This window comes from Scomber scombrus, chromosome 1 (assembly GCF_963691925.1).
Source record: "Scomber scombrus chromosome 1, fScoSco1.1, whole genome shotgun sequence".
NCBI classification, from domain to species: domain Eukaryota; kingdom Metazoa; phylum Chordata; class Actinopteri; order Scombriformes; family Scombridae; genus Scomber; species Scomber scombrus.
Window position 1 is genome coordinate 1,743,511 of NC_084970.1, and position 17,872 is coordinate 1,761,382.

Below are 17,872 nucleotides of genomic sequence, written 5' to 3' on the forward strand. Positions count from 1 at the left end.
AAAATAACACAGTATATTGCATCAACGGTCAATTCAACGGATTGAAGCCTGAAATCTACCGTTATACTGCATCAACGGTGTCAAGTGCCAACAAAGCTAATCAAAACGTTGCGAAAAATGTCACAATAATTAACAATATACATTCTAACAATTATATATAACATGTTCACTTACTTATATTTTCACTAAAAGGGCGAGAAACAACTGAGGCTGCAATACAAACAATAAATAAAAGAACTATGCCCCCTAGATGTGAACAGTTCCAATACAACAACCTTTGTCTTTTAATGATCATTTAATGATTTTATCTGTCTTTTATATTGATGTTTCTACTTTGTAGCACTTTGAAATTGTTTTTTAAATGTAAAGTATGTTAGAAGTAAAATGTATTATCATTATTATTGTTAGAATTCTCAAATAGTGCAGCCCGGTGCCTAGCAACAGTTGCTATGATACAGTTGTGGTTTCCTGAAGAGTCCATTCCTTTGATCGATGATGTCATCATGACTTACTTTGATCCTTTGATGTAGACCCAGATCAAAGCGGTGATATTAAACTTAAACATTCATATAGGAGTCCAGCCCACATTAAGTCTAGTCTAGCTATCTTCACAGACTAGGACGTGAAAACTAATCCAAGAGTTCTCAAAACTCAAAGCATTGACAGCAATCAATCCTAATACATCAGAAATAATAACTCATACTACAACAGAAATGGCCATGGTAAGAGTAGAACAAACCCAGAGTGACCTGGTACCAGTCACAGCTGATAATCTTCGCCCATTGGTCCTGACCTTTTTAGATAAATTGACATCAGAACAATGGACACTAATCAAAGTGGGCACCCCTGATGATGCCACATTAATTTTAATGGCAGAGCTAATAGTAAAATTAATAAATGCCATTATAGATGCAGTTCTAGCCGGTATACGCAGCGTAAAAGACGACATCAAGAAGGAGACAATTCTCCACTGCCTGACCAACACCATGACTCTAACATTCACTAAGGTTCTGGATGTTCCTGAGGACGTCCAAAGCGTCGGCTCCTCAAAGTTGGCAAAGCTGATGGCCAAAGAAGTGATAGAGAGGATCAACTCTACCATCGCCAGCCAATATAACACAAGTGAAGAGCCTATTAAAGAGCGGGTCACTCCACCCCGCAGACTTAACAATATGATTAGTCACTTAAGTCAAATGCTAAGTGACTTCATGTGCAACGGATGTTTGTGCATTACAAAGAGGGCAAAATCAGTGCCAACCATAGAAGAACATGAGCAGGAGGATGGGACCACTGACTCTCCTGTGGTAGAGAAAGTCAAGTCCAACGACAGCATGGAGAAAGTTGTCCAGGACATATTGAAAAAGGAGGTTCATGAGATAATGGACCTTCTATTGAATGAAGTCCAGCAGGATGAATATGACGTCCTGCAATCGGAATCCTCTTTAAAGATTGAGGTTATTGGAGAATATGTGGCCCGTTTGCTCATGGAAGAGTCACAAAGTTCAAAGAGTTCAGAGGCTGAAATGAAGCTGTGTCTGGAACGATCAAAGGGAAAGATCAGAAGTTTCCTAACAAACCTGTTTGCCTTGTCCTGCATTAATAAAATGGTGGCACAGCTGAGGGAAAAATACCAAAAGAACAAAACAAGCTTCAGCAAAGAAACAGTCACGTCCCTGGTATCTGACATTGAAACTCTGTTGATAAAAGCTGATGTCATACCAAGTGGAGATGAGCTTCCTGGGACAAAGTCAGCTTCCAAAATGGAAGATCCATCATTCTCAAAGGAACTGAGTGATCTGATCTACAGCCATGTCAGCAGTGGGTCAACAAAGAAGACACGGTCCAGGTATGTTCCAAAGAGAGATACTGCAATATATAGTGATATTGGCAAGAGAGTGAGGGCTTTTCTAAGTCTAATGAAATGGTGGAGTAAAATGCGGGTCAGCAGTCACAGCAATAAGGTGATGACTGCTATTATGAACAGTGAGCCATTGTCACAAACACATTTAGCAGGAGTCACTCTAATGAGTGAGGAACGTCCAACATCAAGTGTAGATCGTCCACTAGTGAGTGAGGAGCGATCAAGATCCCGTGTACAGAGTCCACTAGTTAGTGAGGAGCGTGCAAGATCGAGTGTAAAGCATCCAATAATAAGTGGGGAATATCTTGAATCCACAGATGATACAAGCAGGAAACACACCTACATGTCGGTGGGCATCATAATTGAGAAGCTGGTGGCTCAGATCGCCAGAAAGTCAAAGATGGCCGAGGTTGTGAGGATGGAGAACACAATTAACGATGTGTTTGAAGCAGCATGGACACAAGTTGAGGGTGAAGATTTAAAGATCACCAAAACCCAACTTGAAAAGCTCGACAAGTACATTTATAAAGACATGTGCAAGAAGTGGGGCTGTGCAGAGAACATGATGCTGTCGTTTAAATTAGATGACCCAGTCATTGAAGTATTCATCGCAGCTTCTTTGAAACATCACCTGAAGACTAAGAAGAAAAATGTCTTCCGCCGTTTCTTCTCCACTGTGGGAAACATTTTTGTACAAAACTTTCCTTTGGTGCTTTTTGGTGTAGTTTGACTTGTGTTAGCTTAGCTTAGTTTAATTTAGTTAAACTGCCATTCATTTAATTTAATTTAATTCAGTTAGTTTAGTTTCATTTTTTTGTTTAGTTAAGTTTCCTTTCCTTTCTTTTCATTTAGTTTAGTAATGTTTTTTTTTAACTGTGTTTAGTTTAATTAGTTAAATTTTAGAATTTAGTTTCTGTTTAGCTTCATGTAGTTAGTTAAGTTTCCCTTTTCTTTCATTTCATTTAGTTTAGTAATGTTTTTTAACTGTGTTTAGTTTAATTAGTTAAATTTTAGAATTTAGTTTCTGTTTAGCTTCATGTAGTTAGTTTAGTTTCCTTTCCTTTCCTTTATTTTAGTAATGTTTAGTTGAACTGTGTTTAGTGTTAACTGTATTTAGTTGTTTAGTTGTTGTTATGTGTTGTGTTGTTATGTGTTGTGTTGTTATGTGTTGTGATGTGTTGTGTTGTGTTGTCTTGTCTCGTGCTATTAAATATAATAAAAATTTAAATAAATGCAAACTGTAATTATGTAATGAAGTTATTTCAAACCAGAGTATTAAGGACACCACCCCAAAGTAGGCAAATAAAAACTACTTAATCTTTTCATCAGAGGAAGAACTTGAATTGAAGTAATGTTTGGGTTGTTATTGCACTGTCAGCAAATATGTATTCATCTTTAACTCATGTTAGAGATTATTATATTTGAACTTGACAAAATATCACAAAATGTAACAGTTTTGAATAAAGTGATTAAAAAAATACATTGTTTTACTTTTGTAGGAGTTCATTACAGATGATAATACAGATGTGTTACTCTGCCACCTTATAACACAGACTCAACAAAATCTACATGAAATAAAATAAACATGCTGACTGTAAATTCACAGTGCTGTGATTAATTAAAGGTATCTGATTCAGTTCCAAACCCAAAGCCCACTGAAAAGTGGAAATTGACTTATCGAGAAGGAGAATCTCTCTGCTCTCTCTTTGTACAACAAAGGTATTTCACTACAAAAAATGATCATATCTATTGTCTCTACCACTTATACCAAAAATCCTATTAGAAATTCTCTGGCTTGATATTCAGCAACAGAAGGAGCTACAGACATGGTACCAACTATATTTCCTATTAGATTTTCCTAATATTTTTTCAGCCCCTTGATTACTTTATTAAACTGCCCATGTGTGCTTAGAAATGTTGCCAATTGTAGTTAGCAGTAGCTACACAATAATGCATTTTAGTAAGAATTGATGTGCTTTGTACATGAGTCCTTTGTACTCAGGTTAATAATAGGATAAACATACTATAACAGGCCAAAAATTAGACATTAATGGTATATACATATTTATGCATATGCAAAAAATGTTTAAAAATATCTTTTACTTCATCCTTAAAAAGTAAAAAAACAAGTTATTGTGTTTTAATATAAAATATTAGTGTTATAATGTATGACAATATTTCATTACACTGAATGACATATCAAGACAGCCTAAAATATTAATTAATTGTGATTCCTTTAGCAACAACAATAATGATCCTATGAGCAATTAACAACAGCAGCACCAGTATTTTTATTTATTTCTCTCTTTCTGTTAAAATCTGTATAAAACAGGATAAGCATTAAAATGCTATAAAATAGTTTAAAATGATAACATCCACTATTAATACAATAAATAAATATGAATTAGATGATTAAATGTTATAAACTAGTGAAAACATGGGATAGAAAAGCTACTGTCATTAAGCATAATGAAGGACATTGTGGTATAACGTGGTCTACACTCTTAAAACTGCTGGGTTATTTTTATAAGCCGACTTCTGGGTTCAGGCTATAGGTTGGGTGAGTTTGACCTAACATTGGGTTTAAACAAGTGACCCAGCACGATGGGTTGGAGATGCAACCCAAATTCGTTGCTGATTATTTTTTACAGTCTGTCATTTTTCTGCAGACGAAAACATGACCTGTCCTTCCATTCTCTTTGCTCCAGCATTTCATAGGAAAGAACCGTAAACTATGATTAAATAAATGAAATGTAAAATAGCTCTTTACAGTTTTACACTGTAGTGAGGGTCAGTTAGCAGGTTTTAGAGTGTAATATTGGAGAATTTGTTGTGCTGAAGGATGAGTCTTATACATAAACATTTATCAGGCAGTTCCTTGGCCATTGATATAAAGTTATGACCTTGATCTATAAACATTATCATTTATTATCATATTTAATTTAATTTTTTTTTTTTTTTTTGGGGGGGGGGGTGAATGCAGTTACTCTCTGCATTCATTTCAGAGAGTAACTGGCAGAGATGCTGACAGGAAACAGGGAGAGAGAGAGAGAGAGAGAGGGGAATGACCTGCAGCATAGAATGACCTGCAGCATTCGATTCAGGGACGCTGCGATTATGTGGCATGCGCTCTAACCGCTCGACCACCAGGGCTCTCCAATATATCTTTTAAAAAAACAAAAAAACATTAAAAGTATATTTTCTGTGTTGTATTGAAGGACATACATGTGTTTATACACAAACAATTGTTTAAAAGCAGCATCACGTTTATTAATGTGTTTTTTTGTATTTTTGTTCATTCATGTCATTTGAAATGATATTTGTAACATTTTCTTTAACCAAAGGTAAAACTGAATGCTCCTGAAAATGTCAAATGGTGTAACCACAAAAGAATGATAAATATTAAATATTTTATCCACCTACAGTGTATTTAAGTGGACCTATAAAAAATAATTACTTACAACATCAAATAATTGTTAGCATTAGCGCCAACGCTCAGCCGTTAGCATTAACGGCTAACACCCACATATAAAAGATATCTCACCAATGCAATTATTCCTTTGTTGATGTCGATTTTGGATCCTTCTGTGATCACACAGGTGTAGGAGTTATCAAAGCTGCGTTTTCTTCACTTATTTTGACTTTTTAGCGCTTTTAGTGCTGCAACAGATATGTTTACTCAGGTTACTTTTATTAAACGCCTGTTTATTTAACCTGGGTTACATGTGTCTTTCCTGTTCCCCTTTACTGCCTCTATTTCCCATTTGTGATTGCATCCCTTTGATCAGGACCTACTTACATATTTATATGACATAATTAAGCATGTTATGTCCAATATTACATTGACAAACACACCTGTGTGCGTGTGTGTGTCCTTAGCTTATACTTTTTCCACTTTCATAAGTACACTGTATGTGTGGCTTTTAACCTTCGTATCGTCCTCCCGTTGACACCGTCTATTTTGACTGTTCCTTCTTTCCTCCCTTCCTTCCTTCCGTCTGTCCTTCCTCCCTCCTTCCTTCTCTCTTTCTTTCCTTCATCTCTCTTTCCTTTCTTCCTTCCTTCTGTCCTTCCTTCCTCCCTCCTTCTCTCTTTCTTTCCTTCCCATTACCTTCCTTCTTTCCTCTGTCCTTCTCTCCTTCCTTCCTCTTTTCCTGTCTCCCACCCTCCCTCCTACCTTCCTTCCTTCCTTTCTTCCCTTCCTTCCTCCCTCCTTTCCTTCCTTCTTCCTTCCTTCCTCCCTCCCTCTTTCCTTCCTTCCTTCCTTCCTCCCTCCTTTCCTTCCTTCTTTGACATGTTGTCGAGGAAAACATGAAGGGGGGGGGGGGGGGGGGGGTTGGGAGACTTACATAGCATTTACTGGAAGGATGAAACATGGTGTCCAGATGTTGACACAGAGGATTTGTCAATTTTAGAAGAGGGTGTCTCTGAGGAACTGCATAACAACACTGACAGTGATGATCCAGAGTACATGCCACGCATTTGTGTTGTGGAAGTTTCTATACTTTGCTCTTCTCTCAGTCCAGCAATGGTGTGGCATTTTGTAGATTTTTTGTTGTGTTTTTTAAAGACCATATTTGTGTCAGCAGAGCTGGTGGGGCTCTTAAAACAAACATCTGTCTAGATGCTCTTCCTGAAATTAGTATAAAAAAACAGTGCATGACAGTGTAGAGTTTGAAGAAGACTCAGCCACAGACAGGCCCTCATTTTCAGACACCATAAACATTATAAGTGAAGATGATATAATCGGCCACCCTGCATCCATCACATATTACAGCTGCTTGCAGCACCTTGTAGAGAACCTCCATCTACCTGTCAACAAATGCAAGACACTTCACCACAAGACCAGACAACATTGTGGTGCATCAGGACCGCTTGAAGTTGAGATACAGTCAAGGGGAACTGCTTCAACTATTGACTGGGTCATTTTTCTGTGACTAGTGAATTTTCTGTGTATAGATCAGGTGTGGCTTTTCATCAGTAGGAAAAGAAATTTGAAAATGACATTTTTACAGAAATAATAATTATAATAATGCATGTTATTTAAAGGCACATTTCAAAGCAGTCAAGGACATCTTACAAGACATACATAAAACAACAGTACATCAAACATAATAAATCAGCTAATATTGATGTGGAAGTTAGTATAATTTTACAAAGATAAATAAATAAACATGAATGTGACTACATAGTCAGTGAGAGACAGAGTCAGAAGTGTGAATGTCTGGTGGGAGAGAGTTCCAAAGGCTGTGTTCTGGACCAGTTGGAGTTTATGAACAGATTTCTGAGGAAGACCAAAGAGGAGAGAGTTACAATAGTCCAGATGGGATGTAATCAGTGTGTTTACAAGGATAGCGGTGCAGGTTGGTGTAAGTGAGGGATGAAGACGATTGATGTTGTGTAGATGGAAGTATGCAGACCGAATAACATTACTGATGTGGGCTTCAAAGGATAATGGGCTGTCTAGGATGACACCCAGGCTCTTTACCTGAGGGGATGAAAAGTCTGAAATGTGGGATGCACAAGACTTCCTCCGATCGACCAATATCCTTTTGTCAGGGAACAACTATGCCAAAGTTGCACTTCTGTTCAAATTCATGAGCATGGGAATGGTGACCAGGATGACATTCTACAGTCATGGACCACTACTGTGTGGGTGCAATAAAGGAATTCTCGGTAAGTTTGAATTAATTTTTATTTTTTTTCATTTCTCATTTTGGTCAAGATGAATATGAAGTTCACATCTGGAATAAGGTTTGTCACACAGCTCTCATTGTAGACTCTGTTACATTTTGTGATGAGTAATGACAAATACAATTTTTCATATACCATGTTAATGTTATTTCAAAAGGTGATGGCCGAATGGGTAGTCCTGGATTTTGCGCTCCGTGCCACATGAATCCAGGCTCAGGTATCACACATGGTAAAGTCTGTACATTTCTGTGTATCCTATGCAGACCAGCATCATGTGTTCACATGTAACAGAAGTAGACATTACTCTTCCAATGACTAGCATTTTAGGACATGTGGATTGTTCTATTTGATCATGTCACAGGAGAGCATTAATGGGCACTGGGTAGCTTCCACCATGGTCCCCTAGTTGAGGCTAGGGACAAGGAGTGGATCGAGCCCATCAGAAACTAGCAGAAATAATTATGGATGCATGATGGCCCAAGGATGTCCCAAAGTATCTGCATTTCAGGTGTGTAATCCTGAACTTTTGTGTTGCCTGCAGTTTTGCTCTACAATGAGCTTCTGTTCCCTTGTTAAAAATATGTTGTCATCATGGGTTCCTTTATTTATTTTGGCTTAGATCAGCTGCAGAACTGGAGTCATTCCATAGTCATATACTGATGTATGCCAGCAAATGCTTCAGCTTCACTCCCTCTGTATACAGTGTGTGAGTCTTACTGGGCATTCACACCAAAAGCGATGAACGTGATGTTGTCGAGCGACAAATGAGAATCTGTCACGCTGTCGCTCGAGTTTTGACGTGTGACCATTTTGTGTATATGCGTCATCGTGAGCCCGCCCATTTTCACTACACAACAACATTGCTCATCAACCATGGCTGAGATCACAACTATTGCTGCACTGTACCTGATCTGGAAGTCCGAGACACGTCTGAGGGCCCGCCACCGTCGTTTCTGGGTACATGATATCCTCCGGAGGCGCACGGAGCTCGGCGAGTTCCACCGTCTCCTACAGGAGCTCCGTCTGGACGATGGCCGTTTCCAGCGGTACTTCAGGCTGACTGTTGCTCAGTTTGAGGACTTGCTAGCTAGGGTTGGCGCCAGTATCTCCAGGCAGGACACCAACTACAGGCGCTCCATTTCAGCTGCGGAGCGCCTGTCCATCTCTCTCCAATGAGTAGCAGTGTATTGTTGTGTCAAAATCAATAAATATTCACTTTGTCTAGTAAGTCACTGACGGGGAGATTTAGCTGCTGCTTTGCTGAGAAATGTTGCTTCACAGCCGGTGTTTCGGTTTAACTGGTACCGTGTTAATAGGTGACTTTCTCATAAAAAAAGCCATTGATTGTAGTTTAATCCTTTAAAAATACATAATAATCTGTGTAATATCTAATCATTTATGTACGTTTGGTTGCGTTCAGATGACTCATTGACCTCTCATAACGTAATGTAATGTGAAAAAGTCACCAGTTCACACGGTCACCAGTTAAACCGAAACACTGGCCATAACTTGAGCAGTGAGCCTCGTTGTTGCCCTTTTTTTGGAAAACAGGATCAGATCGCCTTTCACCAGTGCTGATCTTTATTTGTATAGCACTTTTCATACATGAAATGCAGCTCAAAGTCCTTTACAACAAAGAAATTACATGCATTGATTGATTGAGCACTTTCACATCTGCAGCCATATCAATAAAATAGTACTGCTATCATACGTGGTAGCGATATCATATGAGCTATCATATGTGATTATTTGTTGTGTCTTTGTGGTTGTTTTGTATTTTGAGTCTTGAGTATGAATTTGATGCATACTGTAGGCCTATGTATTTGTGTATTTTCTGTACTGAAGTATTGTTAAATGACTTATGTACAATAGCCAATGGGGATCTAAATAAACTATAAACTGCCACCTAAAGTATCACCTAATGTGCTACAAATCAGCTAAATTAAATGTTTTCTATGATGCAGATACCTGGCCACTTGTGACTCCTACACGACCATCGCCAACATCTTGCGTGTCGGGGTCTCCACTGTGTCCATGATTGTGGCTGACGTGGTCTCCGCTATTTGGGACTGTCTTGTGGGGGAGTTCATGGCTGTGCCCACCACAGAGGAGTGGAGGTCCATCGCAGATATGCCTGTGTGGAATTTTCCTCGCGGCTGTGGAGCTGTGGATGGGAAGCATTTGGCCATTCAAGCCACTGCCAACTCAGGACCCCAATTTTTTAACGGAGTGTCTATTTGCACCCCTGGTACAAATAGCCTCAGCCACACAGCTGAGCTATTTGCACCCTAGACGTATAACAACGTGAAAACATGGTGGACATTCATCTTCCACGCCAACAGAAAAGGGCAAATTTAGAAAGGTTTCATCTCTAATGTTTGTTCTAAAGACATTTCTGGCGGGAAAGTTGTATTATATTTTCATAATCTTTCCTCAGTGAATGCATACAAGCGTCAGTTTGTCAGTCAGAAATGATTTGTCGGCAATATCTATCTTCAGTATTAGAAACATATTGGGCTGTCACATCACTGTAGCGGAACAACAAAATTACATAAGCCAAACACTTTTACCACAGACAAAACAAATTTACATTTTAGAAAACAAATTTACAAGTTGCGAAACAAATTTACAAGTGGCAGAACACTTTTACAAATCCCGAAACAAATTTACAAACGCCAGAATCTTACGGAAGGGGAATGTACCAAATGCCGGAAGTGATTGAGGATGAGGTCAAAAAGTTTGTATGGCGGAAAAGACTTGGTGGAGTGCATGGATGTAGTGAAAGTTTATGGTGTAAATGATGTTTTGCCCGTTTTGTGGGAACAACTTGAGCCAATTCACGCGGTTGGCCAGCCGGAAAATGCTAAACAAGGTAAGTGTAGCATAGCGCTAACTACCTGAAGCCACTGTCAGACATGAAGTGAATTAAAGTGCACCGTTTCATTTTACAGCCAGTCGTTGCCTTCACGGAATAGCAACGCGTTTAGTTAGTAGGCGTTGCTAGTTTTTTTTCTTTTATTTTAGGCTTTCAGTTATGCTAAATGCACAATTGTTGCTGTTTGTTTTAGCTGCTGCTAACTTTCTATTTTCATACGGAACTCCGCTCATTCCAGCAGAACAACCATGCCCATCATATAAACAGTTCATGGAGTACAGAAAGTCAAAGTCAAAAGAACGCCAGTCTTTTAACTGTGGGCCGAAAGGAAGATATAAACAGGAAAGGAAACAGGTCCAGGTACGTGTATGGATATATCTGTAAAATATGTAAGTAAATATTTGTGTGTGTGTGTGTGAAGTTAATTATATCTTTTTGTTATTTTACTAGATAAACATAGGATTGATGGCGCCACATGGAACTGATTTAAAACCTCAGAGAGGGAAAACACTCCCATTATATACAGATCCGGAGGTAGCAGCACCTGATCTACTGAAGCAGGCTGTCCAAAAAATGAGAACATTTAACAAGAACATGGCTGAAGGACCATACCTTCATTTGTATCCAGACTGTACAGAGGTGGTCCATGTGCCTGGGTCAGAAAGGCCATTCAAATTGGCAGAATATAAAAAGGAAATAGGAAAGGCATAGGATTACTTTTTTCATTTGCCTAGAAACGCACTTTAGAGGAGGTTTGTGGATCTCTTTGTCACTATCTGTCATGTTTTGTTTACCTTTTTGCCTGCCCTCTGGTGGTTCCTTTGTGTACGGCCTGGCCATGTGGTTTTGTCTGGAGCTGCCCATGATTGCTTAATTGTTTGCCACCTGCCCCTGATTGTGCTGGCCTAATTGATTGGCCCACTTAAACTCTGCTCACTCCATGCTCTGTGTCAGATTGTCCTGTCCTTCTCTCTGTGAGTGCTGTTGGAGCCCTGAACTGTAGGTTTGACCTCTTTGTTCACCTTGTTGGATTCTGCTTGTTTTTCTGCCCTGCCAAGCTTGTTTTTGCATTCTTGATTACTCCTCTTATGAGTGAAGACTTTTGTTGTGGACTTTTGAACATTGAGTTTTTCTGGACTACTTTTACTGTGACCTCTGAGCGTTTTTTGTGAACTGCTGTTTTCTGGATCCCCTGAGCTTTGCCTCTGCTGTTGATTATCTGGACTACTAATTTACTCCTGATGTTTCAGACATTTTAATTTTTTTTTCAGATAGTAATATCTGACATTGAGGATCTGGATCCACCTGAAACGAATCCGGTCAGGAGTACTTGCTATGGGTAAGTAAAAAACGATAGTGACTCACTTAATTTAAATTGATTGATTACATGGGAAAGATATTTGCGTTTCTAAGATGTTTTAATATAGGAATGGTAATTTTTCAACAGTAAATACACAGACCTGTATGCACCATGTGTAGAGGAAGAGGACGAGGAGGAGCTGGTTGCAGTCAATTTGAGGAATTTGCAACACACAGCAATGTAAATTGACAGCTGCTGACTATGACATTCTAGTTTTTTCTCTGTACAATATTTCTGTTAAATATTTTTTTGTAAAAATAGCAAATTGTGCACTGCCTGGAATATGCACTAATTAAAAATGTTTGTCATTACAGGGAGGAGATGGGCATTACATTACCAGACATTATTGCAAACCTGTCACATCCTATTGATCATGGAAGAGTTAGCAGATTCAACATCTCAAGGGCTAATGTTTGGTATGGAGCAGTCAGAGGTTTCAAACGTACAACATATTCTGAAACCTATGACCTGCTGGTAAAATTCACAGATGATGCTGGTGTTTTGGAAGAAGGAATTGACACAGGTGGGCCAAGACGAGAGTTTTTAACTCCTCTAATGAAACATCTGAAAGACCGGCCCATTTTTGATGGCCCAGAAGGACATCGGTTCTTGGTGTACAATGCAAATGGTATGCATAGGGTTAGATGTGAACAATACTAATGGTTAATGATCATTAACTTTATATATCACATGACACATGCTTTGTTGCTTGAACTATTTTTCAAAAACGTGTTTTTCATCTCAATACATTATAGTATATAATATGTGATAAGTATTAATTTTACAACATAAATTCATTAACAGCTGTCAGGGAGGATGAATACGACCTGGCAGGAAAGATGATTGCGGTGTCAGTGGTGCATGGAGGTCCGGGGCAGCATTTCCTGTCACAAGATCTTGTACATTATCTAGTGGGCCAGCCTTCATTCAAGGCAACAGTTGATTCAATCACTGATGAAGAAATAGGGAAAGCTTTGAAAGAGGTGAGAGTAGGCTATGGTGTGGTAGGACAGAGTATTATGTTGTTCCTGCAGTTTTTTTAAACAGCGTTTTCTCACATACACAGAATTGGCTTTATTTATTGTTTGTGATAGTATTTGTGATATGCATGGTGTAATCTTATGTCACATCTTGTGTCATGGAATTAAAAAGTGGGCAAGAAGATACAGTATACACTGTACATAGTTATTGATATGAGTGCTTGTGTCCCTTATGTCTTTCAGATTGAGAATGTTTCTTCAGTGGATGCTCTGCGAGAATGCATCATAAGACACGGCACAATGTTACAGACAGCAGGCTGTCTGAGACATGTTGCTACTGTTGAAGAAAAGAGAAATGGTGTCAGACTACCTCCGATGGTACATAATTGACAGGTAAGATCATATTTGTAATGAAGATGAGATTTTTATTTTTTGGTATTAAAGATTTATTTGTTTGAAATGCCTCATCATCCCCCTCTGTGGTTTATGCAAGAATGTGTGTGCCTTAATTTAGTATAATTGGTATGTGATGTCTGTCTCCCCTTCCTCTGTCTTATGCCAATCAAAAAGTGTTCATGTGGCCCATGTCATTCCAGTCTTGTGTTTGTGTGCGTAATTCTTGCAGTCTGTAGAGTAACAATTACACTGCCAAGTGCAAAGCAAGACACAGGGTTCTTCTTTAAATCAGTAATGTTCAACACACAACCATTTTTACAAATGTATATGTTTGGGTGGATAGTACTTTTAGAAAACATTTAAGTTTCTTTAGGTCATTTAAATGTGATTGGCACTACACAGTTAAACAATGTTTGTGGTAACTTTTTAGATTCAAAGATGGTCTTTCAGCTCTTCAGTTTTTGACTGCACTACAGCAACACCCTACTTTGCTGGCCCCTGTCCTGTACCACTCTGAAAAGCCATTCACTGGTCTTGAACTCTTCAAACCTGACCTCAGTCCATCAGGGAGTAACAGGAGACTTAAAGAAAGTCAAACTTTGGGCTACTGGGTGGACTATGTCCTTGATTGTGAAGGTTTGTAAATCACTTTTTTTTTTTTAAATAATTTGTAGAGAAAATACATTGCCAATATGTAACTGAGCGTTTTTCTTTGCAGAAGGTCAGGCTGCTGTGTCTCTGGAGGATGTTTTAATGTTTGCAACTGGGCTGACTTCACCTCCCCCGTCTGGATTGGAACCATTGCTAAGAATAGAGTTCCTGGATGACTCCCCATTCCCAGTTGCAAATACATGTTCAAACACATTGAAATTACCACTTCTAGATTCATACACTGTGTTTAAGTCACACATGGACTTTGGAATTCAAAATTCCCCAGGATTTGGCTGCTTATAGGCTGTGTGACTGTGTCACCCCTCGAGACCAGATTCGGAAAAGGTGGTTTGTTCCTTGTTGTTAAATGTGTTTTTATAATGTAAAGAGATGTGAGCATGTCTTTTTTTCTCATAGTTAAGATTTTTACCGTTAAGTTTTAGACGGAACAAGTATTTCAAGAAGTTTTGTTTTCTATACTTACAAAAATATAATACTCATTACTTTGCTATACTTTTGACCAATTGATTTCAAACTCAGAAAAAATTAAGATGTGACACTTGGTGTTCAAACATAGACTGCAGTGTTCCACCACTCCAGATTTCATAGTTTGTCATTCACTTTTCCTTGTGAAGTTTCAAAATTATTTTGGTACTTTTTCATCTGAAGAAATTAAACAATGGGAACACAAATGTTATATTATGTTAACAAACAATAAAAAATGCAGACATTGCCTTCTGATTGCATCTGTGATTGGTCATGTGAGTTTTTTTTTTTCCTTCAAACTATTTTAAAACAGAAAAATTGCATGTTTTTCAGTCATGACAATATTTAATTCAATTCAGTTTTATTTGTCTTGTACCAAATCACAGCACAGTCATCTCATGGCTCTTGACATGTATATTCAAAATAGATTCATAAAAAAAATTAGGACAGAAACCTCAATGAGCAAACACTTGATAATGTGGGGAGGGAAAATTCCCTTTCCCATTGACTTACAGCTGAGCAATTTCTTTTAGCTTCATGTACAGTTCTGTTGCAGACTCCCAGTTCTCTGGCTTCTGTAGTTGTTTGTACTCCATAACAAAGTCAAAGTACTCCTGCATGTTGGAGTCCCCTCCATCCAGAACTGAGACCTATAGAAATTGACATAATCCAAAGTAATTATATATTAGTAGTAGTAGTGGGACTCCGTTAAATAAATCTAATTAAAGGCTTTGTAATTAATTGAAATTAACATGTTAAAGTCTCAGCCTCTGTTATATATGTTTAGAGTAGTTAATCTGCGATAGAACATAAACATACAAATCAAATCAAAGGTTAGTCATAATAAAATTACTTAATGAACGCCACTTACCTTCCCCGTCTAAATATGGACCACCAGGATTCAATACACTGGTTATTTGTGGATGAGCCATACATGTGGCTGGATGCCCCAGAGTAGTAGTCATCATGATGGTGGCGTAGGGTAGACTGAATTGCAGCCACAATCAGTCCTCAGTCTCATGGGAACGACACCGAGGTCTCGCACACATGAGAGGAAATTCTGAGCGATCACTGTTGGGTTATTATTTGTTGGTCCACATTCAAGCCACAGCACTTTACGTGAAAATCCATCTATGCATCCTGAGAGAGCCAAGCCGAATGGCTTTAGTTTATCATAACCATCTGCATGCCACATATAGTTCGGTCCCATTGAGTAGTAAGTTCTTCTTATAAACCTTCTACGTGCTCTCCTCTCGCACCCTCGAGGATTCATCTCCCGGAGCAAATTCATCACATCATCTGTCTTCACTCGAAGATTGTACGTTTGTCTCAGTATCGCCACATCGTTCGATAGCCAAACAGTTGTCCAGGTCCACGAAGTTCCAACCTGATGGCGTTAATTATGGCGTTTGGAGAAGAATAATCCTTTCTGCGATAAAACCCAGCTTGACTGAGTTTACTTTTAAGAGTCCGCAAGCTGATGTTTACACCGTGTAAACTTGACATCATGTCCACAATTACATTGTACGAGAATATTGTACGCAACGATGCAAGATATCTGGTCCTTCCGTCTGGTCCATGTTCATTAAACATTCTAAAGAACGTCCGCACGAAGAACAGAACCGCGTAAATTGGCTCAAGTTGTTCCCACAAAACGGGCAAAACATCATTTACACCATAAACTTTCACTACATCCATGCACTCCACCAAGTCTTTTCCGCCATACAAACTTTTTGACCTCATCCTCAATCACTTCCGGCATTTGGTACATTCCCCTTTGTTTCGCAACTTGTAAATTTGTTTTCTAAAATGTAAATTTGTTATGTCTGTGGTAAAAGTGTTTGGCTTATGTCATTTTGTTTAACAACATGTAAAAATGTTTCCCATCATGTAAATTTGTTTCATGCTTTGTAAAAGTGTTTTGCACTTTGTAATTTAGTTTTGCACTTACCGGCCACCGTACTAAACTTATGCCTGAACGTTATATTCAGACCAAAGTGTCAATACCTGTACTGTCACTTTAATGAATGCTTTTCTGTATTTTTATATGTCCATTTCAATTTCACACTTTCTTGTATTAAATCCTGTGTCACATCCTGTGTTAGTTCGGGTTTTATTTTGGAAAGTTGTTCTGCCTGTGTTCCCCCTTCCTTGGTTGATTGCCTCATGTGGTTCACCTGTCTTGTTTCTCGCACCTGTGTCCTGTTAGTTATTTCCCCCATGTCGATATAGGTTTTGGTTTTCCTGTCCAGTCCCGTTCGGCCTGCGTTTTTCTGTTGAGTTGTTTATTCCTGACTGTCTGCCTTTTTGGGTCCATCCACGCTACTCATTGTGACATCCTGACCGTGTAACCTCACCATTGTCGTTCTGTTCCAAAAAGTCGGTAATATCCTTCTTAATTTGGTCCTTCATGTGATTCAATATATGTATGTTTAATCTCCATAAGGTGTTTCTCTGTGATTGTTCGAGATTTAGTTTTAAATATAGCGGGCTATGGTCCGAAAGGACTGGGATGCAGTCCGGCTCCACAGGAACAGCCTCGGCCATGGGGATGTCAGTGGGGTGGACTGTGACATCAGCTGATAGCATGGCAAAGCGGTTTGCGAGGTGGAGGGCTGGCAGCGGGGCAGCAGGGGGATTTCCCGTTTTACCTCTGATCGTGGCCTCTGACCAGGGAGCCCATGAGCTGGGAGTGGAACATGAAGAGGGACGGCGGAATGGTGTTGATGGGTCCCAGAGAATGGTGACGGCAACGGCCGAATTCATGGAGGAGATGACTTTTGACTGTGTGGCTGCAGCGTCAATGAAGTCGGACAGATAGTCTTTTTTCCAGAGTTTGTCTGAGAGCCGTCTGATGTCCTCCCTCAGGTGAGTGATGTCTCTTTCTGCTTCCCGGCAGTCCTCACAGGGTGTGGAGGATGGTGAGGTGTGTGGTGCCATGGTTGGAGCAGAAGATAGCTGGGGAAACAGAGAAAACAGCTCCGGCAGCAATGTGTTTGTTTACGTTTGGTCTGCTAATGGCTAGCTATGGACAGTGTAGTTTTGACGTGGGAGTTGGAGTCCACTGCGTTTTAGTGGCCCAGAAACAGGACGGTTAAGATGGTCATAGGAGGGGGAAACTTACCGGCACGGGCCCAAATACTGGGCCCGTGAGATGGCAGGGTGTCCGGTAAACAAGATTGTTTGTCGGCCTCGGTGTACTGCGGCTTCCACGTTCAGTCCAGGTGTTCCAGTGATGCAAGAATGATCACTGATTTATACAACATGTTTATACATTTTCTGACATCATAGCTTCATGACAATCATTGCATTGTCACATTCAGTTTATTGGGTTTTGAAGTAGATATTTTCTACACCTCTCAGATCACACAACAGGAGGCCAACAAAAGAGTGGCAGCACACAATCTAATTTCCACTGGTCATTATGATGCTGCTGTTCTATTTTCGAAACTCAGAGTGGACTAACAGCCTCAAACAGCACTGTGAGCACAGCTCTCAACATATCACTTTCACAAGGAAAATGCACTTTGAAATGGATTGTTCTCTCATCGGGGTTGAGCGCAAGTTGT

General features: G+C 39.3%; 1 pseudogene; it reads left to right on the top strand.

Moving 5' to 3' along the window:
* Positions 1-8,428: 8,428 nt before the first annotated feature.
* Positions 8,429-13,810, top strand: LOC133979188 (G2/M phase-specific E3 ubiquitin-protein ligase-like; annotated as a pseudogene).
* The last annotated feature ends 4,062 nt before the right edge of the window (positions 13,811-17,872 follow it).